Genomic DNA, 25,666 nt, shown 5'->3' on the forward strand with positions numbered 1-25,666 from the left:
TCTGTTTCCTGCCTAGAGAAGTTCCTTTAGCATTTGTTGGAAAGCTGGTTTGGTGGTGCTGAATTCTCTTAACTTTTGCTTGTCTGTAAAGTTTTTAATTTTTCTGTCTAATCTGAATGAGATCCTTGCTGGGTACAGTTACCTTGGTTGTAGGTTTTTCTCCTTTATCACTTTAAATATGTCCTGTCACTCCCTTCTGGCTTGCAGAGTTTCCACTGAAAGATCAGGATCAGCTGTTAACCTTATGGGGATTCCCTTTTATATTATTTGTTGCTTTTCCCTTGCTGATTTTATAACTTTTTTCTCTGTATTTAATTTTTGATAGTTGGATTAATATGTGTCTTGGCATGTTTCTTCTTGGATATATCCTGTATGGGACTCTGCACTTCCTGGACTTGACTATTTCCTTTCCCATGTTAGCAAAGTTTTCAACTATAATCTCTTCAAATATTTTCTCACACCCTTTCTTTTTCTTTTCTTCTTCTGGGACCCCTATAATTCAAATGTTGGTGCATATAATGTCCCAGAGGTCTCTGAGACTGTCCTCAATTCTTTTTTTTTTTTTTTTTTTGCGGTACGCGGGCTTCTCACTGTTGTGGCCTCTCCCGTTGCGGAGCACAGGCTCCGGACGCGCAGGCTCAGCGGCCATGGCTCACGGGCCCAGCCGCTCCGCGGCATGTGGGATCTTCCCGGACCGGGGCACGAACCCGTGTCCCCTGCATCGGCAGGCGGGCTCTCAACCACTGCGCCACCAGGGAAGCCCCTGTCCTCAATTCTTTTCATTCTTTTTTCTTTATTCTGCTCTGCAGTAGTTACTTCCACTACTTTATCTTCCAGGTCACTTATCTGTTCTGTTATTCTGCTATTGATTCCTTCTAGAGAATTTTTAATTTCATTTATTGTGCTGTTCATCATTGTTTGTTTGCTCTTTAGTTCTTCTAGGTCCTTGTTAAACGTTTCTTGTATTTTCTCCATTCTATTTCCAAGATTTTGGACCAACTTTATTATCATTACTCTGAATTCTTTTTCAGGTAGACTGCCTATTTCCTCTTCATTTGTTTGGTCTGGTGGGTTTTTACCTTACTCCTTCATGTGCTGTGTATTTCTCTTTTTTCTCATTTTCCTTAACTTACTGCGACTGGGATCTCCTATTCACAGGCTGCAGGTTTGTAGTTCCTGTTGTTTTTGGTGTCTGTCCCCAGTGGGTGAGCTTGGTTCAGTGGCTTCTGTAGGTTTCCTGCTGGAGAGGACTGGTGCCTGTGTTCTGGTGGATGGGGCTGGATCTTTTGTTTCTGGTGGGCAGGGCAGTGTCTGGTGATGTGTTTTGGAGTGTCTGTGAACTTAGTATGATTTTAGGCAGCCACTCTGCTAATGGGTGGGGATGTGTTCCTGTCTTAATAGTTGATTGGCATGGGGCGTCCAGCACTGGAGCTTGCTGGCTGTTGGGTCAAGCTGGGTCTTAGCTTTGAGATGGAGATTTCAGGGAGAGCTCTTGCCAATTGATATTTCATGGGGCCGGGAGGTCTCTGGTGGTCCAATGTCCTAAACTCAGCTCTCCCACCTCAGAGGCTGAGGCCTGACACCAGGTCAGAGCACCAAGACCCTGTCATCCACATGGCTCAGAAGAAAAGGGAGAAAAAAAGAAAGAAAAAATAATAAAAAAATAACAAAAAAATTATTAAAATTAAAAAAATAATTATTAAAAAAAAGAGAGCAACCAAACCAATAAACAAATCCACCATTGATAACCAGCGCTAAAAACTATACTAAGATAAACATAAAAATCAGAAACAAATCAGTCACACACAGCAAACCCCAAGTCTACAGTTGCTCCCAAAGTCATGCACCTCAATTTTGGGTGATTCGTTGTCTATTCATGTATTCCACAGATGCAGGGTACATCAAGTTGATTGTGGAGATTTAATCCGCTGCTCCTGAGGCTGATGGGAGAGATTTCCCTTTCTCTTCTTTGTTCACACATCTCCTGGGGTTCAGATTTGGTTCTGGCCCCATCTCTGCATGTAGGTCGCCCTCAGGCACCTGTTTCCACCCAGACAGGATGGGGTTAAAGCAGCGGTTGATTACGGGGCTCTGGCTGACTCATGCCAGGGGGAGGGAAGGGTACCATAGTTATAATTGGAATGCGGGGCAAGCCTGCAGCGGCAGAGGCTGGCATGATGTTGCGACAGCCTGAGGTGCACCGTGTGTTCTCCCAGAGAACTTGTCCCGGGATCATGGGATCCTGGAAGTGGTGGGCTGCACAGGCTCCCGGGGGGTGTGGATAGTGATCTGTACTTGCACACAGGATTCTTGGTGGCTGCAGCAGCAGCGTTAGCATTTCATGCCCGTCTCTGGGGTCCAAGCTGATAGCTGTGGCTCACACCTGTCTCTGGAGCTCGTTTAGGCAGTGCTCTGTATCCCCTCTCCTTGCACACCCAGAAACAATGGTCTCTTGCCTCTTAGGTAGTTCCAGAAGTTTTCCTGGATTCCCTCCTGGCTAGCTGTGGTGCACTAGTCCCCTTCAGGCTGTGTTCACGCCGCCAACCCCAGTCCTCTCCCTGGGATCCGACCTCCTAAGCCCAAGCCTCACCTCCCAGTCCCCACCTGTCCCAGCAATGAGCAGACAAGCCTCTCAGGCTAGTGAGTGCTGGTCGGCACTGATCCTCTGTGCAGGAATCCCTCCACTTTGCCCTCTGCACCCCTGTTGCAGTGCTCTCCTCCGTGGCTCTGAAGTTCCCCCCCTCCCCCACCTCCACGTCCCCACCAGCGAAGTGGCTCCCTAGTGTGTGGAAACATTTCCTCCTTCACAGCTCCCTCCCACTGGTGCAGGTCCCGTCCATATTCTTTTGTCTCTGTTTTTTCTTTTTTTCTTGCCCTACCCAGGTATGTGGGGAGTTCCTTGCCTTTTGGGAAGTCTGAGTTCTTCTGCCAGCATTCAGTAGGTGTTCTGCAGGAGTTGTTCCACATGTAGATGTATTTTTGATGTATTTGTAGGGAGGAAGGTGATCTCCATGTCTTACCCCTCCGCCATCTTGAAGGTCCTCCGCCCGAGGTGTTCTTTTTAATGTTTATTTGAGAGGGTTTTTTTTAATGTTCAAATATTAGAAGTATTTTCATTTTCTCCAACTTAGGAGTTCAAACAAACATATTTGCTATTTTTATATTTGTTTATATGAATATATATGAATATATGAATATTTTTTATTTATATGAATATTCATTTTGAATATTCACCTAGAATATATGTATGCACAGAGTGTTCAATATGGTTTCTGTATATATTCCCTAGCTAGGCCTATGAGTACGGTGGTAAAAACTTGTAGCTTCATAGATGCAATGTACATACATTAATGTGTTATAAAGAAAATAATCTGTGGGAACTTAGTAAGATACCTCATTCTAGGGAAAAAGTATTGTTTTCAAAAATATTCTTAATCTACCAGAATATTAATATTTAAGATGATGTTTATCATGAAAAAGCAAAATTTGACTAGGATCTTCAGAAAGATAAAAGCTACCTAATCTTTATTTTCCTTCCTTTCAAAGTATTTTAGAAGTAAAGATTTAAACCATTTTAAATATAAGAATATTTTTAGAACAATTTGTTTTTGAATATTTTTCCAGACATTGCTATAGGGAAAAATATCTAATTGTTTTTGACACTTGCTACAAAAATCTCAGCTTAAATATACTAAGAACCAAAATAATTTTAAATTATACTTGGTCATTATAGATGATAAATTTCCACGGAATGAGTTTGACAAATAGAAATATAAGAATTGGAATAATATGTTTTGATTGCAACTTACACTAAGGAAAGTCCAATAAAGTGTGATCATTTCTGAAAAAAGAATTAATAATGTTTACAAATTAACTACTAGGACCAGGATGCTCTGTTTTCCGATATTAATTTGTCAGTCACAGGAGGAATATTCACGTAATGTCATGAAATGAACAAGAATTCTTTCATATTTATCCCTTGGATCTTTTCCTTTTGAAAGCTAAAATAGTAAAATGCAAAAATTGTTTCAAAATAAGAGAGTACTCAATAACTCTCAGCTATGCTATTCAAAGTGTATAAATGTGGGTTGAAAATATTTTCTCTCTTTTCCTTCTTCATGTATTATTTAACGTGGGATTCACTATCTTAAAAAAAAACTTCTTAAATGGAGAAAATACAAATGGTGAACAGCAAATACACAAAATGATTATTAGATATTAAGACTGTGTGATCTTTCTATCATAGAAAACTCTTTTAAATAGAGATTTAAGTCATCTACAAAATATCAAACAAAAAAATCTAAAGACTTCTTCCTGAGGTTAGCATAAAGGCATTTTAGCTATCTAGGGATAGCAGGTTTAAAGAATAGAAGGTACTACTCTTCCACTTCCCTATCAAAACTGTTCTCCAAAACAAACAAACAAACAAAAAAAACTGTTCTCCACCTCTGAGGGGGAGCAGGCCCATAAGCACTCTGCAGCTACCCTGAGTTAGTCCATGGTGCTTTTGGTTTTTCATTTTTTTCCAACCTAACGGAATTGATGTTTACTTACAAACTGTTTTTTCTTTTCCTCCCCTAATATATCTGACTTTTGACTGACAGCAAGTTTATTCAGTATCTGAATTTGAATGGCACTGAACGCTTCAGATACTCTTTTCTCTTGCCAAGTCTCTTCTCGGAAGACATGACTATTGATTCTGAGGGAAGTGCTTTCTATGCACATGTGATTTTTACTCACTGAAATGCATGACAAATGTTGAATAAATAATATCTACAGATACAATGTGTGCATTTGTTCAATGTATACAACACTCAAACTTCTAACATCGTTATGGTTCTTCAGCATGTTTATGTACAAATGAAGCATTCTCAGTCAACCTCGGAAAACTGTTTATTTAACCTCAAAAGCTTGACTGCAGCCAGTAAAAGCAAGATAATTCACAATAAATAGCGAATCTCCGTTCTGACACTTCTATTCATTCTATGGTATTAAACTTTCCTTTTTCATTTTACTTTTTAAAGTAGAGTTATAGAAAGGTTTGCACATTTAAAATTCCCCACAGACAATAGCTTTAAAATAGTCACAATACAATAAACAGCCAGGAAGTTTAAGCATACTTCCCTGAAGTGCAGGTAAGTCAGCAAGTAGGAGATTAACATTTAATGTGACAGATCCATATCTGTTTACTGTGCTTTAGAGCAAAAGGAATACCGTTTTAAAGGAGAATCAGTGGAGACTATTATTCATCTGAACATACTTTGGGAAACAGCGGACTAAGAAATGGTGTAAATGGATTTCACATTAGTTGTTATATTCTTTGCATGCCTCACTTCTGGATTTTACTGCTACTTCTCTTAAGTTTCAATTACTTGACTAGCATCATGGGGACGTATGGGGTAAAAATGTTTCTGAAATGCCATGTTTATATTCTTACTTTGTGACTTTTAAGTAGAACCTCATATTTCTGAATGGATGATTACAGAGTATAGTGTGTAAACACTAGTGTTATGGACTGAATTGTTTTCCCCAGATTCCATATGTTGAAGCCTTTACCCCCAGTGTCTCCGTACTTGGAGACAGGGCCATTAAGGAGGTAATTAAGGTTAAATGAGGTCATAAAGGGGGGATCTAATCCAACAGGTCCTTGTACAAAGAGGAAGTTATACCAGAAGTGCATTCTCACAGAGAAAAGGCCATGTGAGGACAAAGCAAGAAGGTGACTGACTGTCTGAAAGCCAAGAAGAGAGGTCTCAGGAGAAACCAACTCTGCCAGCACCTGGATCTTAGAACCTCCAGTATTCAGACTGTGAGAAAATAAATTTCAGTTGTTTAAGCCAAGAAGTCTGTGGTACTTTGTTACAGCAGCCCTAGCTGAGTAATACAACTCCCAAATTGCAGGTAAAGTATATATAAACACTTTCGTTTTTCTGAAGCTGTTTTTAACATTTTCCTATAATTGCTCAATTTCATTTACTCTATGAGACTAAATGCTAGACAGTTGTGTCCAAATAATATAGAAACTAAGATGACCTTTCAAATGGGAGAAAGGGAGATAAACATTTTACCCTAGTACACTATTTTCTTTAATTTGCTAGTAATGCCCATCCCCAAATCTCAGAGGTGGTAAAACTGCTTTTTTCCTACTTATAAAATAGTTGTTACTTACATAGCTATTAGAGCTTTTAAAACATCTTAAAAAGAAATAAAAATCCTTCACTCAATACCTTTTCCATTTCAGTAACATCTTTAACCTAAATCCATTCTGATAAATTTTACATAATTACTTCATTCAGTTCTTGGTAAAGATAGTGAACAATGGTTCACTAAATTACATTAAGTTAATCAGCTCTCACCAGATGAAACATTTTTACAAACACAAAGCACTATAACCCCTTCTATACACTTCTGTTGCCTTGGAGGGTGGGGAAGAGATTCCAATTCAATTTGAATTATTTCCAAAGTAGATGTAGTAGCTTTCTATTGATAATTAAGCACTGACTATACATAAAGTTTACTTAACAGTATGTCAAATAGTTATTATTTTCTTATGTTTTCAATTTTAGTTATTTTAAATTAGCATATATTTATTGAATTTCAGATGCACATAGGATATGGGTATGTATAGTGAATAAAAAGTAGTCTCTGCCATTCTGGATTTTAAATATAGTGAGAAAGATAAACAATAATTTAACAGAATATAAACAGATGACTAGCATAAATCAAAGGAGTTAGCTTCAGTGTCAGGATCACAGATGAGGTAAGGGTGTGCCCTCCCTGATATTTAAAGAGAAATCAACAAGAAGGAACCAGACACCTGAGGAGACGTGAAAACTGAGGGAAAGCTGAGGTTTTATGTTTGAAAACCCTAATATCGGGGACAGCTGGCCCTGTGTGAAGAATAGAAAGGAGGACTTTAGACCTGGGCAGCGCTGGACAAAGGGAAGAGTGCTTAAGATAAAGTAAGAGTGATGAGAAAGGTCTCAGCGTGTGGCTCAAAGACCATAGAAAGAGTCTGGATATTAATGAGAGGACAAACAACGCAAATTTTAGGAGCCACATCATTGTTGAGGGGTGGCGGATGAGGAATCTTTTTCTCTCAGAATGTAATAGTGAGATTGTCAATAAAAGAAAGGGTAATAGGGACATCTCTGGTGGCGCAGTGGTTAAGAATCTGCCTGCCAGTGCAGGGGACACGGGTTCAAGCCCTGGTCTGGGAAGATCCCACATGCCACAGAGCAACTAAGCCCATGCGCCATAACTACGGAGCCTGCGCTCTAGAGCCCACAAGCCACAACTACTGAGCCTGCGTTCTAGAGCTTGCAAGCCACAACTACTGAGCCCATGTGCCACACTACTGAAGCCCGTGCATCTAGAGGCCGTGCTCCACAAGAGAAGCCACCACAATGGGAAGCCCATGCACTGCAACGAAGAGTAGCCCCCGCTCGCTGCAACTAGAGAAAGCCCGCGCACAGCAACGGAGACGCAACGCAGCCAAAAATAAATAAAATTTATAAAAAGGGTAATAAAGAATATCTGTTACTGTTAGATCTTCTAATATTTTTATTAACAATTGATAGACGACAGAATTATTATACTTTGTTTTCCCATGTCAATTGTCCATATGATAAAAAGAGGAAGAGGACAAGGAGGAGGAAGAAGAGGAGAAAGGAAAATAAATAAAACATTATTTCGTTTCTTAAGTTAACCACTTACAGAGAATTAAAGCCAGAGTTGATACCACACTTTGTATGGATTTCATTCTAGTAAAAACAGCTTCTTGCTCTACAGCTTCTATACTGTAAAGGACCTCTCTAAAATAAATTGCAATTTTCCTAGGAGAGAAAAATAAGTCCTAATGCATGTGCACTGTAGCTTAACATAAAGCACACCATCTGGTGCTTGCTTTTTATTTGGCAATGATCTATAATGACATATTATAACAGATTTTATCTGTTAATTACTAGGTAGCAAAAGTGATTCTGCTCTCAAATTCAACAGAGCAAAATAAAAATTACAGTAATGGAAAAAGTGTTCCTTAAGAATTGAAAAATTACTTCAGAATTCATAAGTTATTTTGTACAATATTACTATTACTCACTGGTATACAAATTTATAGCAGAGGTTTAGAACATATCTTACTGCCTGCATTTCTATTTTCTATATCATAGATGTTTTCATGGTGGTGAAGTCCTTACCATGTGTTATGGATAAAACACTAAGATACGTATATAGCGAAAGAACTATAAGTTGCCTTATATTTTTAAACTGATGTAAATCCAACTGCTTAATTATGGTGCATCTCTATACTTAAAATATGGACAAAAAACTGTAAATTTATTTGAAAGTGTATTTTTCACATAGCAAAATGTGAAAGAATGTGAAGAATCAAATTAGAAATTGATAACAGGTGATATCAAGACAGATGATCCAAATGGTCACTCCTCAGGAACATCTTTAAAGAATTATTTTGATCAGCTAAACCTCCCAGAGCCCTGGAGGTCTGCTGTTGTATTGGAAATAAAATACAGTTGGAAATATATTTTCTTCACATGAAGCCAGATGGCTAGAGGAACATTTATAGGAACACGGGTCAACATTTTCACTCTTTTAAAAGACATCAGTGACACTGATGGGTATACCCTATCTGCTAGAAGTTGTCACTTGCAGGATCAAGGCAAAGTAATTTTGGCCCCTTAAACCTTTACATTTAAAGGATTGAAAGAGAAATCATCAAGTTATATAGACAAGTGGAAGGAGTTTTCAAAGATTATATGTCCAATCAAGCTTAATTTGACACTGGATCTACCTTCTATTGCAATCGTAGACTGTAGAATACAATTTTTAAATCTTCTAGAGCTGAAAGAGATAAGCACTTTCACTTGATTTTGAATCAAACAGCAAGTTTGGTATAAGATTTTATTCCTTGTTCTGGGATTACACAGATACACTTTTAACCTAATTTAACCGTAGGTTATCAGATGGTACTTCTTTTTAATTTACTTGATCTATTAGATATTTTCTTCTTAGTCACTGAACTCCCAGTTCTCAGCTTGGCACAAAAGTGCTTAGAATGAAACCAGCATTGACTATCTTCCCTGGGAGCTAGGTGTAGCCATGACACTAAGTTCTATTCAATGCAAAGTAAGCCAGTCACCTCAGTTACAGAATAAAAGATCATTTTACTCATATTCAGAATATGTCTTATAATAATGAACTAATATAACACTTTGAATAATATTTTTCTACAGTGAAATCAGTTGACTAAAGTCAAGATGAAGAGTAACCATCATTGCTTTGACATAAACAATTATCATAATTACATTTTTAAAAATCTGTTGATTTCCCCTAATCATAAGCAAGAGAAAACTGTGTCTGGAATTGGTGTGCTGGTTATTTTCATTTCACAATAAGCAATCAATTATCAAATATTTTAATCACAGGAAAACAGATATTTTATCCCGTGGAAAAAAGCTATCTGGCACACATCCCAATATCAATTCTCCACATACTCCTTTTACAAATACAACTACCCTTTCAGCTAGGTGTGACCACAACACCAGGCTCCAAGATGTAAGTAGAAATAATGCATCAACTTTCCTAAAAAGAAACTAACTGCCTTTCCATATCTACCTGCCTCTTCCTGCTGCCTGAAAAATAGTAACAACCGAAGCAGCCATCTTGGAGCCAATATGGAAGCCGCATGTTAAAACTGGCAGAAGCACTTCACCGACCCTTGACCTTCAGCCAGCGGCCCGGCACATAAATCACATTTTTCTCAAGCCATTGCTTTTCTTATACAAATTTCTCTGCATTCTTAAAAAAAGAAAAAGAAAAAATAATTTGAAAAGCCAAATATCTTATTCCTGTAATTTTATAATTTCAATTTTTTTAGTAACTCTGAATAAATGCATTGAGGTTGACTTTAGAATTAATGTCCAGGACTTCTCCAAACTCCCACAGTCCATTTTTGTTTTTGTTTTTTTTTTTTGTGGTACGTGGGCCTCTCACTGTTGTGGCCTCTCCCGTTGCGGAGCACAGGCTCCGGACGCGCAGGCTCAGCGGCCATGGCTCACGGGCCCAGCCGCTCCGCGGCATGTGGGATCTTCCTGGACCGGGGCACAAACCCGCATCCCCTGCATCGGCAGGCGGACTCCCAACCACTGCGCCACCAGGGAAGCCCCCACAGTCCATTTTTTATACCTGTTCTCCACTGCAAAATTCTTAAGCTAACCAAATAAGTAACCATCTGCTATTCTTTAACAGTAAATAATAAATATCAATATTTGAATTAGAGTAATGTGTTAATCTTTTATAAAGGTGACATCTTGTTGAACAATATTTGATATTTAATGAATATATTTGGATGCAATAAAATTACTGCATATTAAATTATTCTGAATTTTTACTACATTTAACTATATATCACAAATGAAAGCAAACAGAATACAAATTTACTTTGAAAGCCATACCCGCCAAGGCATATAAAAGTAAATAAAGCAAGAACAAGTAAAACAATCTATATAGAAACTCTATTTATAGTAGTCATTACTAACCATCAGTATTAATTATTCCTAACACTAATTATTAAAAGCAAGTTAAATACCAACTTTTATTTTCTATTTGATTATATGTGTCTTAGGTGTAAGACACCATATCCAGAAAATAAATAGCAATTTTAATAAGGTGTCACTGAAGAGAAAGCATTTAAAAATTTTTAATAATATATATCATAGTAACATTTTCATTAGTCACTGACATGATCAGACTCTTCTGATATTTTCCTTCTTTTTAATGCTTATTTTCTCTTTGTCATTACTAATGTATATTTGTGCTTTCTTGCATGTTGGACTTTATTAACTTAGTTTATCTTTTTAACTTTTTTCAAGTGGATAATATTTGATATGCAAACTTATTAAACTTTATATCTATCATTAATTTCTGTTTATATCTGATTTCTTAATATTGCTTTTTTCATTTAATTTTGGTTTTTTAGCTTTTTGAATTGAAAATTTATTTTCAATTAAAAAAAATTTACTGATTAATGGTCTTAGTATTATGAATTTTCCTATAATCATGGCTTTAAATGTATTCCACAAATTCTGATATGTGGTATTTTCATTATTATTTTTTCAAAATTTTTTACTTTGGTCTTGTACTTCCCTGTACACTCAAGAGTTGTTTAAAAGGAGGTATGTAATTTCTAGCTGCAAGATCTTTTGATTGTTTTTTATATTTTTCTATTGTGTTTTGATCAGTGTGTTATTTGAAATATTTCTACTCTATGGTGCTAAATAACATTTTCATTATACCTTACTATATGACCATTTGTTTCTAAATATCCCATATGCATTTGAGAAAAAATTGCTTTCTATATTATCTGCATATGAGGTATATATACACAATGAATTATATTACTACAAACTATATCTGCTCCATTGTTTTGTTTTTCTTCTTTGAACATTCCTGTTAAAGATGTGATTTTTTTCTTTTCCTGTATTCCATTCTAAGATATTTCTCTCTGACTTTATTTCTTTTACATCATTTGAATTTCCTTGTTTTTTAAATCTTTCTTTTATTCAATAGCCCTTATTTTTAAAAAGAATATTTTTGTTATATAAAAATTATTTACAAATCAATGATAAAGTTAACTCAACAATCAAAATGGAAAAAATAGATAATTCAAAAAGGAGAAAGGAACTTGAAAAAAAATAAGTGTCAATGGTTATATATTCTTGAAGTAGTACGTCCTATGTAAGACTGCTACTTTACAACCATGTGAAAGAATATTAATTGTTAACAGAAGAGAACTTGTGACTGGTTAAAAAGATGGTTAAAGAATGATATTCAAGGATTAAAAGCTTTATGGTTAAAATTTTCTGTGGCTTTTACCTCCCTTGATTATGAGTTCTAAAAGACAGTATCTTATGACTTTCTTATGATACGTGTATTTGTATTTGGTAATGATTTCACATTTTTGGTAATAATTTCACATTTCAAATAATTTGGTAATAACTTTGTACTCGGTAATAATATCAAATTTTCAAAAGGTCACAAAAACAAAAATAGTACAGGTAACAACCATCTACCCTTTACCCATATGCACTTGTTAGTATTTCACCCTTTTGCTTTATTAGTTCCTTTCTTTCTGTTTCATTCTTTCCTTGTTCCTTTTTCTTTGTTTCCTTCTTTTCCTCCCTCCCTCCCTTCCTTTCTTCCTTCCTTCCACCTGCCTATATATGTATCTATCCACATTATGTTTTATGCTTTCGTTCAGATTTATTCTTCCTTGGTCAGCTTGTAGTTTCATATTCATTTCTGATCAGATTTTATCAGCTCTTTCATTCCTTTCCTTGGTTCAGTCAATTTTGTTTTATTTCTTCCATTTTTTAAAAAATTATGTTTTCAATTTTGAAACTATGATTCAAGATGATTTTTCAAATCTACAAATGTTTAAGATAAATAATTCAATTTTGAGTGTCATGTTACAGTGTTCTACTCACACTGTTTTTTGTCTTTTGGGGTTTTTATGGCGTGGAAAATATTTCCACTTGAATTGTATAGCATCACATTTTTCATTTAATTTTGTCACAATTTTCAAAAAAGAGTGTTTGATTCTCTGCATCTTTGTGGGCAGGGTTGGCAATCTGTAGCATTTTATAAGAATCTTTGTTCAAGAGCACCCACTTCTATCTCTATAGCAAAGTATAGGTTCTTAAGGGGATGTGAAGAAATGGAAGATATGTGTGTCTTTTTTTTAATGTCTTTCGCCTTGAAATATCCTGATTTTCATACTCATTCTTTTTCCTTTTATCATGCTTCTTCCAAAGAATGCCTTTCCTTTTATGCACTCTTCACAACCCCACATACCCCAGCACTCACCCCGGGTATATCTTTGCATGTAACGTGCCTTTATAAATCTTATTCGTTTAATCTCTATTTTAACATATTAAACTATCATTCATTTTTGATGATGATTTGGGATTAATTTTCTTTTTTAACTGAAGTATAGTTGTTAATAATATTATTAGGTGTATAGCATAGTGATTCAATATTTTTATAGATTATACTCCATTTAAAGCTATTACAAAATAACAGCTATATTTCCTTTTGCTGTACAATATATCCTTGTTGCTCATTTATTTTATAATAGTTTAGTTTGTATCTCTTAATCCAATATGATTATCTTACCCTTCCCAATTTCCCTCTTCCCGCTGCTAACCACTATTTTGTTCTCTTTATCAGTGGGTCTGTTTCTGTTTTGTTATATACATTCATATACATTCATGTTATTTTTCAGATTCCAAATGTAGGTGATAACAGAATATTTGTCCTTCTCTGCCTGACTTACTCCACTAAGCATAATACCTTTGAGATCCATCCACACTGTTGCAAATAACAGAATTTCATTATTCTTCATGGCTGAGTAATATTCCATTGCATATATGTACCACATCTTCTTTATCCATTCATCTGTCGATGGACACGTGGGTTGTCTCCATACCTTGGCTATTATAAATAATGCTGCTATGAACACTGTTTCTTTTCAAAGTTAGTGTCTTCATTTTTTTTTTTTTAGATACATACCTGAGAGTGGAATTGCTGGATCATATGGTAGTTTTAATTCTATTTTTAGTTTTTTAAGGAATCATCATACTGTTTTTCACAGTGGCTGTACTATGTTTGGGACTACATTAGTGTGGGATTTATTTAGAATCTCTGCTAACTTCCTTCTCTCTTTCGTGCAGTTTTTTTTCGTTTTTCCCTTGCATTTCACAAAGGTTCACACCAATGACTTTATTTGCTTATTTCTTTGCTGGATTTTTTTCAACCTGTTGGCAATCTGAAATTTGGATCATCTTTTAGGTATGATGAGGGTGTAGATTTTATGTACTTGTCTTTGTTCTTTTAAAATATTGTGTTTTAATGAGAAGTTAAAATTATTGGGGTGCTGAAATTAATAGCCATCATTGCCTCAGCTACTCCTATCATTTGCTAGATGTTGTAGCTATGTGGGAAGAAAACTGAAAGCTGGACTTGGAAGCCAGGAAGGGTAGAGATAGATTTAATTTTTCTTCTTTGTTTAATTTTTCTTCTCAAATAGTGTATTCTTTTTGAACTCAATCTCTTAGAGATAAGGAGATGAATATTCTCAGATTGACACTGGATTGGCTGTACTTTGGTTCTAGATAGGGGTTTTATAATCCAAAATAATGAAAGAATAAAATAAAATAAAAATATATTTGTTGGTATTGTTACAGAAATCGAGTTTTATAAATACATATATATGTATATGTGTATATATGAAATATATGTCAATATAGCTCTCTAAGTGCCCCCCAATAATTGATTTTTTAGAGTATCCTCAAAAGAACAGAAGTAATACTTTTCATAACTCATTTCTTAGATTAAATATCAAAACAGCTTATAGAATGACTGTTAAGTACCCTAGTAATGCTTCAAGTCTATAAACAACTTCATTTAGAAGCACATGTCTGTCTACTGTCCCTACTCATTGTATAAATTGGGTACCAGGCAAGAAACATATGGTGCGTTGAAACTGGGTGTTTGGAGGAGTTTAAAGAGAGTACTATTTATTCATAGGGAGGTATTAAGAAGACCTACAAAGGATAATATGGTAATCCAGGGGATAAAAAGAACAGAAAGCTTTCACAGTATCTAGGCAAATAAGATAGCTTTACGGGGTGAACTACCTGACACAAACTATGGCTGTTTGTTAGTAGAGGGAAACAGCAAAAACAAAAAAAAGAAAAACAAAGGAAAAACAGGAAACAAAAATCAACTACCAGGTAGAATAACAGGAAAATAATTACCCCAAATTCAGTCATCTACCTCTCCTCCCTATGGCCAATCTCCTGCTGGTTCTTCTGATTAGTCAAACCAAACAAAAAATTGGAGGGCAAATCAATCCATTTATGTAGTTCATACAATCAACATCCTGGTGATAAGCAGATCTGGGGAACAAAGGGAAGAGATACTGTACATCCACACAAGTTTGTATTATGGAAAAGCTTACTGTGAATATCACAACATCAAAGTAAAAACTCTGGTCAGAAGAAAACACTGCAATAAAGTAAGCATTATGTTTTCCCATGTTGCATCAGTGAATATTGCCATCAGATTTATTTTACATCCTCATTCTTTTCTGATTTGTACAACTTCTATCCAATATTCCTTTATATTTACAACTGAAGACAGTGTACTCATTTGCAAGCTAATAGGGCTGCTGATAGGCAATATATGATTAGAACTGGAAAATGAAACTCTGAAATAACAGTATTCCGAAACCAGTTCAAAATTTCCCATTTTAGTTTGAAGAGAGTAACTTCCAAGGCATAAATATATTTTGAATTTTATTTTGCTAGTCACTCAGTGTAAAAAACTCTCATGATCTCTCAACAAAGGAATAGTAACTAACTATATCATAAAAAGAAAAATTTTTGTCCACTATCTAACTTACTTTTACACTGAAGATGAAGATGAGAACAAGGCATTTTATGGCATATAATACCCATATAAATTCTATGTTATCTGTATCATATGATTTCCAATTACTTAGAGTTATTTTCAATCCATCAATGATTAAGAGAAGAAGACAGAAAAATGATATTAAGGCTTGGGAAGTTGGTGACAGAAAAAATAGTTGTTATAACATAGACTTGGAATATTGTACTTTCCTAATGCATTATCAGTCCTGACAATTAATGCATTTACTATATACTATATCTTGTTCTACTACTTTTTTATTTATTTTAATTTCATCTCTCTAATATTTGCATATGTAAAATTGATTTGGGCCAGACAAGTGTGGACAATTTGTGCTTTGCAAAGCATTCCAAGTTGACAGGCAGATGTTGGACATAGCAAAAATAATCTGACCAACTATGGTGAGAATGTGCTAATTCAGGAGTTGATAAATAAGAGATAATGCTTTCCATGAAGGTCGAATATAGAGGATACCTAACAATGCCTATACAGAGAAGGAAAGACAGATAGCAGGAACATAAAAAAAGAGTACTGTCCCGTCTCCAATATTTATTGATATGAAAAAAAAATTTCCCTCCATTACTGTGTTTTTGTAGATAATAGAGTCTGGTCAGAGAGTAATTCTGGTGTGAGCCTAGCTGTTCCTATTCTCAGTTGCTGTTCTATATTACATTCCATTCAGTAAAGAATGTGTGCCTCTTCTATATCACTAAATGAATTGTTCATCTGAAGGATAAATACAAAAGTCATGAATTATAATGAAGAGCAGAAGTACAGGCTATTATTTATCTAGTGAAACCATTTCAACTGCATCATGTCATGAATAATTGTTACATTATATCAAACAATTGATAAAAGAATTATCCAAGGATAAATATCTCAGATGTTACTCCATTTAAGTAGTACTTCAAATACACAAATGTTAAGATATTTTTTTAATTAACAGCATCATACATTCTTTGTTGTTTGTGTGTGTGTGTGTGTGTGTATGTGAAGTGCACTACTCAAAAGGATTTATGAACACTTCAATTTTCTTTGGAGACCTTAAGATGCAAAAAACAAAGCAACTTACCATTTTACCTTTTGTATTACACTGCAGATTTTTATATCCTTATTGGTTATATAGAGATGCATCTTGACATAACAAAAGTTTCTCTAAGATTTTTTCATGTAATTTGGCTACATAACCAAAGAGTAGAAAAGATATTTTTCCTATATAAAGACAATTTTAAAAATATATATATTTCTCACACATGCACACATACCCACAGAGAAAAGGAAACTGAGCTAATTCGTTTTCACTAGTATGAGGAAAATAAACTTAGTTTTTAGTCAAAAGCCAAAATCAACTCTAGTAACATGATGGATTTCTAAAGCATCCATTGGTCCAATCTTATTTTTATCAAAAAGTGGAAATCTGATCTGGGTGTGGCAGACTTGGCTTGATGGTTGTGGAGGGTGTGTGAGGGGGAAATCCACATCCTTTCCTGCTGGCTACCATCAGATTTCTAATTTGCAGTTCCTTTTGGTGTCCAGCACCTTAGGGATCCTTCTGAATTTCACATACTAAGTCAAACCTTTGATGGAAGGAAAAGCTGCTCACTTCGACTTAGCTGGATGAGTGAAACTTGACAGAAAGAGTAAGTGAGGCTACAGATGCCCAGTGGATAATCTATGCTACTCCTGCATCCCACCACTGGATGCCTGCTGGTGGTCTCATATCAAGATCTGAATTTGGGAAAAGGAGGAGAAAGGGAAGATAGAATGAATTTCGAAAACAAAATTGGTTTGGCTTACATTTATAGGACATACAGGAATGTCGTATAAATGAAAATTTGATCTTATCAAAAATGTTTGATAATTTCCTGGTTGTAAAAGGCTGGCACAGCACCCTATAAGCAGAGAAGGAAGAGTAAATGCTGTGTGAGATACAGGAATTTTTTTGTTGTTGTTGATGGAAGAGAAATGTCAAGTATAAAGAGTAAAAATGCAAGAGGGCCAAAAATGTGTGGCCTCTGGAGTAGATGTGCTGGGAAGTAAAAGAATACACTACACATTTTGAAAGCACAGGATGAATGAATCCCACAGGCCAGCTTTGAGGCCTCAGCCAAGGATGCCAGCCTCTGTCTTTCTTTCTCTCTGTAGGAGGGATTCAGAACTCTTTCTCTGTCAATACCTGTGCAAGATGTTCCAATTGGCATGAAATGTGAGACATCTAAACTTCATCAAGTATCTTCAGGGTTTGAGGCAGGGAACAGTGAAGGGAGGAAAAAAGGACTACCTCCTGACTTCTAACTGGACACTAGCCCCAGAGAGATCACTGGTCACGTGGAGTTTTTTGAGGTACCCTTAAACTTCAACATCAAATAGTGTTAATTAGGAATATAAAGAACTAATTACTGGGTTAGGAATTCCACTTGACCTGGGACACGATCAGTTCAGGGATGCTGACAACACTCAGGAGTGTTGGACAGTAGCATGTAACAGTAGAAAGTATCAGTAGAATTTAATAGCACCAGAGAAATCAAGAAGGACTAAAGAAGATTAAATATACAAACAAATTGAAAGGGGACTTTTTCACAACAAGAAACATTGCAATAACTGTTTGGGGACAGTCCCCAACTAATAGGTTTAGAATTGACGGGTAAAGAGAGTAAGAAAACAGAGTTTAAAATCTTCTAAAGTTTGGCTAGATAAAAAGAGAATGATAAAGATTTATCCTTGAGGAGAAATAATTCAAGGAAAAATTAAATGTATTATGTTGCTTTTTAATTGCACTTTGTTATATTTCACTTTAAAGAATTAGTCATGTTGAGCATTTCTTCATGAAGAAATGAAAAATTAACGGAGAGAAACTAAGGTAAAAGAGAGGGGAGAGATACGTCTTAGATGTCAATCTTCTAAATCTTGAATTGCTCATTTAAAATACTTCTTTCCTTCTCACTTTGAGCATATATGTGGACTCAAATTGCTATAATGTTCATACATGTTGATGGTGTAATTCATGCAAAAGAAGAAAAAGAAAGGTGGTGTCAATAATGTAGTGGAATAGGAGGCCCTAGACACTCCCTTCCTAATGGGAAGACACTGAGGAAATACAAAAATACAAGGACCAATTCCTCTTATCAGAAATCCAGATATCACTTATAAGGCATCACTTATGAGGCTCCCCACATGAACAAGAAGCCAGTGCACCGCCTCACTGCACTGAGGCAGACAGGAAAACATGGTATATACCATGGAATTTTATTCAGCCATAAAAAGAAGGAAATCCTGTCATACTGAAATATGGTATGATATGGATTAACCTAATGGACATTGCGCTAAGTGAAGTAAGCAGTCACAGAACAAATACTGCATGATTCCACTTAGGTGAGGTATGTAATATAGTCAAAATCATCAAAGCTGAAAGTTAAATGGTGGTTACTGGAGGATGGGTGGAGGGAAAAAAAGTGAGTTGATGTTCAATGGTTGTAAATGTTCAGACATGAAAGATGAAAAATTTCTAGAAATCTGCTGTACAACATTGTGCTTATAGTTAATAACACCAAATTGCACACTTATAAATTTGTTCAGAAGGTAGCTTTCATATAATGTGTTTTTTTATCACAATATAAAAGAAAAAGGAAAAAAGAACTATGTAATATGGGGAACAGGGTGAGATGAGGATTATCTAGTAAATTCTGAGATTTCTAAGAATGAGGAGTATTTATTCTGCACCAGAAAATGGAAATCAAGCCTGATATTTCTTAGTCAAGTTCTGAGTCATCAAATTGCCTTTTTACATTTTTCTTATTTCTTGCTCTCTGTGAAACTGCTAAGCTTTGATTTAAATGGTACATCTGGTATTTTACTTTTCCATGACATTTTTGAAAAAAATGGAAGGATTCTTAGATTTCAAGGTAATGTATCTCAGTCTAAAGGATTAATTACTAATTGTATTCAAAAACACTGGAGATCCAGATGGATTAAAGAATTAAGTGTAAGAAAATGAATAGAACATCTAGATGAATATTTGTATGATCTTGGAGCATGAAATTAATTCTTATATTGGATTAAGCAGTGTCCTGCAAAAATTCATGTCCACCCAGAATCCATGCATGTGACTTTATTTGGAAATAGTGTCTTTGCAAATGTACTCAATTTAAGATGAGGTCATACTGTCTTATGATAGGCCCTAAATCCAATATGATTGTTGTTCTTACAAGAAGAGGGAAATTTGGATGAAGATATACACATATACAGGGAGAAGGCCATGTGAGAAGGAGCCAGACTGGAGTGATGCCAAGGAATCTACACGCCAAGGAATGCCAAGGATTGCCTGCAGTCAAAAGAAGCTAGAAGAGAAGAGTGGAAACAGATTCTCTCTCAGAGCCTCCAGAAGTAACCAATCTGCCAACACCCTGTTTTGGACTTCTACTAGACACCACAATGATGAGTGATACATTTCTGTTATTTTAAGTCACTTGCTTTACGGTGATTTGTTACAGTGGCAACAGACAACTAATATATTTCCTATCAAAAAAGGAAAAGGAAAACTACAAACAAAAAGATTGGTTATTTGACTCAATAAAATATTATAATCATCTGCACATAAAACGTCAAAAGAACTGAAGGAAATATTTGAAACATTTAGGACAGATACAGAGTTAACATCCTTATGACATAATGAGTGCCTAAAAATAAATAAGAATAAGCAAACACCCATTAGGAAACTGTACTAAGAATATGAATAGACAATTCACCAAAGAAGCAAAAATATGTAATACACATATAAAAATGTGACCCATCTCTCTAAAAATTGAATAAAAGGTAAAATGAGAGACTTTTTAGCTGACAGAGTTGCAAATAATAATAGAAAAAAGGTACATGGCATTGTTCTAGATACTTTACATATTACTAACTCATTTAATACAATAACCTATGTGGTGATGTGATTATTGTAAGGTAATATTATTATTTTCATTTTATGAATGGGAAAACTGGGGAACAAAATTTGGCAAGATTATATTAAAATAACCATTCATATGTATCACATATTGGAAGGTAATTTGGCAAAATGTTTCAAGAATTTTGAAAATAATCACATCTTTTGATGCAAGAATTCCACTTTGAGGAATTTATCTTTTAAAAAATGAAACTAGAAATGAAAAGCAAAGAAAAAAGGAATGAGTAATTTCAAACAGAACTACAAAGAATAGGACAGAAAATTAAACAAAATCAAGTACTAGTGACTGTTTAAGCAACAATAATTTTATGAACATATACTCACCAAAAATGGAAAAAGATTGGCTGCTGCTTTAAGATGAATAAAAATTACATCTGCATAATGCAACACACACACATACACGTATGCACACACACAGAAGGAAAATATCTAATAAATTAGGCTTTGAATTTATTTTTGGAAATATCTAAATCAAATGTCAGAAAGTGCCAGCCTTCTAGTGTAATACATCCCACAGTAGTTTTTTGTTTGGCAAACTTAAAGCTGGAAATGTTTGAAGATTTAAATATAATTAGACAGGGTATGCACTCTCAAATTATTCATGGGCCCTAACATTTTATTTTGTCTTAGAATATATCCAAATTAAACATTGCACTAGCAGGTCCCTGCAGACAGTTTAGATACTAATATCTAAGAAAGTATATTATATTTTAAAATAAATTATTAAAAATTAAATAAGGAGTTAAATAATTAGCATAGCAATAGATTAGAAGGATATCTTGTCAATGAGATAAATATATTATTCTATTTATTTCAAAAGAAATATTAAGATACGGGTTTTATTAAGATAAAACTGAAAAGCAAGGGAAGTTAAAAGTTTTCAGAAAGTATAAGTTTGCATATTTTTTTTCTGAAAATAAATTAGACAATATTAACAGTAGATCATGAAAAGAAACAGAAAAATGAATGAATTGTGCTTACTTAAAAACAAACAACTCCACCAACAAATTCTATTATGAGAATATCACCTTCAAAAGTAAAACAAAGATTGAATTCAGCTAGGAATGACATACCTAGCCTTCAAGCAAGTTTTCCATGCCAGTTCTGGTTTAATCCAAGTCACTGCAGTAGCTAAATGTCAAGGGCATGTGACAGCTATTCCAGGATTGACATGCCATGAGTTGGCTGCCTCACTTCACCAGCTCTTTGCAGACAGGTGTTTAACCCATGAAAACCATATCTAAAATGCCATGCCAATATCACTTAGAGGTAGTATATTCCCTTCTTACCAACCAAATAATAGTATGCATTTAAATTAAGTCAATTATGATTTATTAAGGAGTTTGTACAGCCTTTATAAATGAAGGGAAAAAACTGAACTATGTCCTAGATAAATGAAAAATAAAATCAAGAATAACACTGTAATTCTGTTCAGGGACTTCGGCTTATCTCTCTTTTACAGATTTGTTTTCCCCAGTACTAACTCAGATTATCTAAACATGGGTCCAACTGTGGCTGTTGTTAAACATATTTTCTAACCGGATGTTGGATGTTGGAGTTCAAGACTTTGCCAAGAATACATGAAATGTGTCAGTAACCAGTCCTAATGAGGAATAGAATCAGAGAAATAGTAGATATTAGTCAAGAAACTGAACTCAAAATGAGATTTTCTAAAGTAGAATTTCTCTGTAATGATGGCAGATTAGTATATGATTCTGCAATGATACCAAGAAGTAAGAGAACTTTACATGGCCCGTCTAAAAAAGCACTCCCTCCAAATATGGTCCACATGTTTTCTTTGCTTATTTTCTACATTACCAGTAAAGTCACTTATTTATTTGACCTCTTTTTAGGGTTAATATGACTAGACATTTTTTTCTCCTTATCTCTTGAGAGCATAACTGCATAAAAAAGGAATCTACCTGCAATGTATTGCCATAATGTTACTTGCAGAAGAAACAATTCACACTGAATGCATTCTACTGTAATATTGTGAATATGAACTAGAACTTAAAAATGTAGAGGGAGGATGTGAAATTCAGTGATCCCCTAGCCCAGCCTCTGGTAAGTACCATTATATTCAGGAAAGAATTCAGCACGTAAGTTAGGTTGAAGCTATTCTCTGCAACACTGGCGGTGAAATATAATAGAAAGTTGCAAGCATACTACTTTCGAGCACATGCCAGAGTGTTGAATCCAATATATGTTTGCCCTACAAGAGACACTGTACAAATGATGCATTTACGTGTTTCGACTCATCACTGCCATGCAGACCTTCAAACCTTCTCCCAGGCTATATACCATTCTTGAAATTATACCTTCCCACCTATTTTTACCCCACCCCCCTTACATAACTTATAATCACAGATTAATGATCTACTGGATGGATTTCCTAAAACTTACACTTTAACCCTGAATCTGCTGAGGTGTTATAGATTAGGTGAAACCTAGAAAGCTCAAAGGTTCAATTATTATCAGCATGCAAAAAGTTCAAGTCACAACCCCTATTTTATTTTATTTTGTTGATTTAGACACTGTAGATGAAAATCAAAAGTATTTTTCGGAAAGAAAAACATACACACACATACAAACACACTATGAAACTAGCAAAAGAAAACCAATTTTCATCTAAACATTGTGCACTAAAAGGAGAAATCTCAAATGACTCAGGAAAGCAATGAAATTCAGTCTAGTTGTGGCTGTCTTTGTATTCTGCAGTATGTTAGCAAGGTATTCATGTGACTTAACATTCCACAGTCTTGGAGACAGTAAGAGCTATAAGATTTTAATTAATGGGTTTATATAAACTTGGATATTTTATTGAATATTTCAAAAAACAAAGATTTGTATATACAAAACAAAATTAAAATTTTAACATTCCAATATAATTATATAATATATTTAGAAGGTACTATGATGCTTAACAAGAGAACTGTGTTTGTCCCCAACACTTACGTGTGTTTTCAAATGCAATCTAGACCAAAAATTAGCATCAGAGGTCTATATTTTGGAACATCACGAAGAAATAAAACCAGAAATATATTGCTCTAGAAACTACAGATGAAGATTTAGCTTTCCTATTTGTGCTGAAACTTGTTTTACATTAGTATTGGAGAAACAAATTAAAAAAGAAACAAACAAACACAAAAAGACTTTGGATTATCTTTAGAGACATTTGACTCCAATTTGTCTAAGAAGTCCTCTCCTTCATTGTTTCTTTACTCTCATTCAGAATTATACCAATTAGAAAACTCCTGTCAGATACAGTAAAATTAAATTCAACCTTTATCCTTTAACTATATAAATGTACATGTTGCTTATCCCAATTGCTTGTAATTGACTATGTTGGTTTCAAGAAGCAAACTTCAGCATTTCCTTCTTTAAGACAAAAAGCTGAGAATCTTGGACCACATGCATGCTGTTTATTCAACTGCAAATATTTATTAAAAACCTACTGTTTGCCAAATACTGTAAGAGTTCTCAACAAATGAAGATTAAAAGGACACTCCATGAACAAATTATCCAGATGAGTGGAAATAAAAACACAAGGAATAGTCATTATAATGTATTAAAATCCATAACAAAAGTATAGGAGAAATGATATTGCTTGGTCTGGAGGTTTTCTCCAACAGGAATGCAACTGGCATTTTGGGTGGGATGATTCATCCTTGTACTCTTTAGACATTGTTCCCTAGACATTGTAGAATTTAGGCTCCCAGTAAAATTCTGCAATCATTATGACACTCATCATAATAACTCACAAAGCCCCCACTCATATTTCCAAATGCCTCCTCAGAGAGTGGGACCACCCTCTTCGAGAACCACTCTTACTAGATAGTGTCTACGGATGCTGTCAAACCTATCAGTATCAGTTCTATGAAAGGCAAGAATCTAGGAATCCATTTAGGTCTATCTAGATTTTCATGTATTCATATAAGGCTATACTGCTTATGAGCATCTTACTTAAAAGGCAAAAAGCATTGTTAAGATATCTGTAATTCAGTGTAAAATATTTCAGCATAGGCAGCGTGATATTATGTATATATATAAATGATGTGCACTTAAATCCTAAGTGCATCATTTGCATTAATCAAGAATTCATACAAAAAATATTTTTAGTTATTCTTCTTATTAGAAAGTCAGTTACCTTTAGTTCCTATCAACACAAGAGACTTTGCTGAATTACTAGTGGCCTAAAGAAATGGGTTGTCAGAAGTGCAACTAATGGTGGTCAACATAGTGGACTGGCTGAAATATTTTAGAGACACTTCCCATCCTTGCAAAATAGGAATGATCTCTATAGCAAACTGATCTATGCTAATCAGGTCATGCCTCATGCAGACACTGGCGAACTTTGAAAAGGGCCAAGATTTAGCTATTTTACCATAACTTCCCAACTATGCTATAATGAAAGCATGCCTCAAAGCAAATTCTGTCACACATACCAACATTTATTAAACATATCACTCCTCAGCAAGCAGACCCAAACAATTTATATTCTGTCAGGTATATTACTTTTCAGCCTCTATATTTTTATGTTCTCTGATCAACTCTTTTCATGAAAGATTCTCTAGAGTCAGATATGACAACATTCCAGAGGAAGAATTCTATTATGTTGTACAGGAAGCATCAGGGAGCCAGAAATTCTCCTAACCCAACAGCAGCACAGGCACATTTAGGAATCAAGCTTCAGGTACTAGAATGCTACAGGATGCTTACAACCTGGTCCTATGTGGTGTGGGAGTATCCAATGTACATATCTTGAACACCACTAATGATTCCAATATAGCATGTTATTTAACAGTTCCACACTCAACATGATTGTTAATAGGCCACTATTTGCAAAAATGAAAATCAATTTCTGACATTCACTCTTTTATTTTAAAAAGTACAAAATGTTGATATAGTTAACAGAGGCTCTGGAAATTCCCTCTTATGAAACATAGTAGCTGATCACGCATGGAATATGGGTTAGGAAAACTGTATCTGAAGATGAAATGGAAATTAAGTAATATATATATGGACATGACACTTGTCTATGTTGAGTTAAAGTAAATTATTGAGAGTATAGAAACACTTCAGAATTAATCCCTAATATTCCTGTACCCAGTCACACAGGTGAGCAATTTAGTTGTCTGATATGAACTTAAAAGAATGCTGATTTCAGAATATTTTTATGTATGTCTTCAATGAACCTTTCATACAAATTGT

This window comes from Leucopleurus acutus (genome assembly GCF_964270905.1).
Source record: "Leucopleurus acutus genome assembly, chromosome: 3".
Taxonomy (NCBI): Eukaryota; Metazoa; Chordata; class Mammalia; order Artiodactyla; family Delphinidae; genus Leucopleurus; species Leucopleurus acutus.